This window comes from Hipposideros armiger, unplaced genomic scaffold (assembly GCF_001890085.2).
Source record: "Hipposideros armiger isolate ML-2016 unplaced genomic scaffold, ASM189008v1 scaffold_45, whole genome shotgun sequence".
Classification (NCBI taxonomy): Eukaryota; Metazoa; Chordata; class Mammalia; order Chiroptera; family Hipposideridae; genus Hipposideros; species Hipposideros armiger.
The window spans coordinates 3,655,733-3,658,166 of record NW_017731395.1 but is presented as its reverse complement, the minus strand read 5'-3'; positions in this window follow the sequence as shown (position 1 = coordinate 3,658,166).

Sequence of the window (2,434 nt, the reverse complement as noted above, 5' to 3'; positions counted from 1 at the left end):
GGGCATTGGGAGGTGCCCACTCGCGGGTACAGACTTGCTTTAGGAACAGAGGACACTGTCGTAAAATTGATTGTGCTGGTGGTTGCACAACTCTTTGTACAAAAGCCTATTGAACTGTACACTTCGAAAGGGTGAATCGTATGGTACATAAACTATATCTCAATAAGATGTTATTAAAAAACAAAAACCGGGCTCTGGGCGGTGGCTGTTATAACCTCCTTTGGCCATGGCTACCCCTAGGGAGCCCAAGTGGGGTGCTACCCAATACCGGCTGCTCCAACCTAGTGCTAGGGTGAGAAAGTCCTCCAACTCGGCCTGTTCCAAGTTGTAGGGGTAAATCAGGCACCTCCATATCCCCAAATACAGACAGCTAGAAATTAAGTTCTGTGCTTTCCCAGCAGTAATGTGCTTTCAGGTCATCTGGCCGTCTTGCTACAGATTCTGACCCAGCTGGTCTGGGACGCAGCCTGAGACACAGCGCATCTCACAAGCTCCCAAGTGATGACAACCATGACTGTGCTTTGGGAAGCAAGGGTATAGACCATGTCAGCAGCTGGAAATGTTTACTTTCCAGCCGATAGCTGTGCCACATGAAGACACAGCCCTTGACTCCAAAATGCCAGCCTGTACAATTGACTCAAATAATGGGACTTTTTTTAAACACCTGCCTTCAAATGTCTTTTCCCTCCTCTCCATCCAATTGTCAGGTGCCAGTGACGGGAGGTTTTGGAAGCCCTGCTACCGTCCAACGTGGTGAAATCTTTTGGTGCACATTACTTTTTGTGGAAAGCCCCTAACCACTTGTGTGAATATTTTTCTCTTTGAGCAAACTGAACTGGCCACCTGGGTTCACATCACAGGGAAAAACCAGAGTTGCCCTAAGTCTGTGCCTTATTTAGTCGTGACTATATATTTTAAAAGCGCAAGATTAATTTCTGTCTTCAAAACACGGAAGGAGATTCAGAAGCCCTCTTCAGAAGGAGGTACAAAGCCAAAGGATGGGGAACTTTCCAGTGGGTTGTGATAGACTTATGTATGCAACTTAAAGTTTATTTACCAAGCCTCTGTTACAACTTACAACGTGGCTGACACAGGCAGCAGACTACGCGCCCCCCTCAGGAAGGGAGGTGTATAAAAATGAAGACACTGTGCCCTCAAAGGGGCCATATGTGTGTAGTGGGCTAGAGAGCCAGGCTTACCAAGGAAAGCAGGAAATGAAAGGGAGGAAGGCTACAGTTTGGGGAGAGAGAGTGCTTTCCGCCTGCTCTCGCTGTTTGATTGGTTTATAGTCAGTCCTCCCTCCAGATTTTGCTGATGTTACTGGAAGACTCAAGAATCCTAGACATTCTCCTTACCCTGAATAAAACTTCCATCTACACAGGATTTGCTAAAGGAATACAAGGGACATGGCACCCATAGCATTAAGCTCACGCAGCACTTCTTGAAAGCAGCCCTTCATTGTTCTCAGTGGGCTCAGATCTTTAGCTACAGGGCCGGCAGGCTTTTGATGAACAAACGATGACTGAGTTCCGAACCTCAAAAGAGCATCGTTGGATATGGTGCAAAAAAAAAAAAAAATTCAGGTTCAAATTCCATGTCTGCCAAGGGTTAGCTGTCTGACAGCGTTGCTTTGTGCACCTGCTGGGCCTTAGCTTTCTTCGTCTTTAATACCAAGATGATTATACTAACTACTTCACAGGGAAACAGCCAGGAGGAAACGAGCGAACCTAGACAGAAGGGCTTCACGAGCTGTAAAGCACTCCAGGATGTCAGAGATAATGACCATTTTTCTTAGCCCACATACTCCAGGCCTCACCTGCCCCTATCCTCCCCTCAAATCTATCGTCGCTCACCTGTCACCCAGCCATGGCTTCAGTGCTGTCTCAGGGTGCTACTTAACCTACGAAGTAAATGTGGGGCCTTCCTCAAGACAGTGCGTCATGACTGTGGTCAGAAGGATGCTGAACGCCCAGCCCTGTGGGAATTCTCTGGGGCTCCGTTTCTGCAGCTCTATAATAGTCAGTGACTACATTTTGAAGTTCTCCCTTTGTTCTAGAAGTTTGCACCCCATAGTAGGCGTGTATATTTGGAGCACTGTATCTATCTTCCATAGGGAGGAATATCTGCAGTTCAGTTTTTTCTTCCCTGAGATTTTTAGTCTAGGTCTCTGTTTCACCCTGGCTGGGAAGCAAACAACATGGGGATGCCACCGTAACTCCACTCGGTTAATTGCCATCCCCTTTGCCTCATCCCCACTGGCCATGGGACTCGGAACCTACATCAGGGACATCCCCGCCCCATCCTTTTGAAGGAGAGCAGCCCCAGCTTTTGAGCTTTGCTTTTCAAGCCAACCAATGCAGATTTCCTAAAATCTGCATTTACGTGATAAGCCAGACATAGGACAGACTCTTGATAGGAAACCATTCTTCTTCTT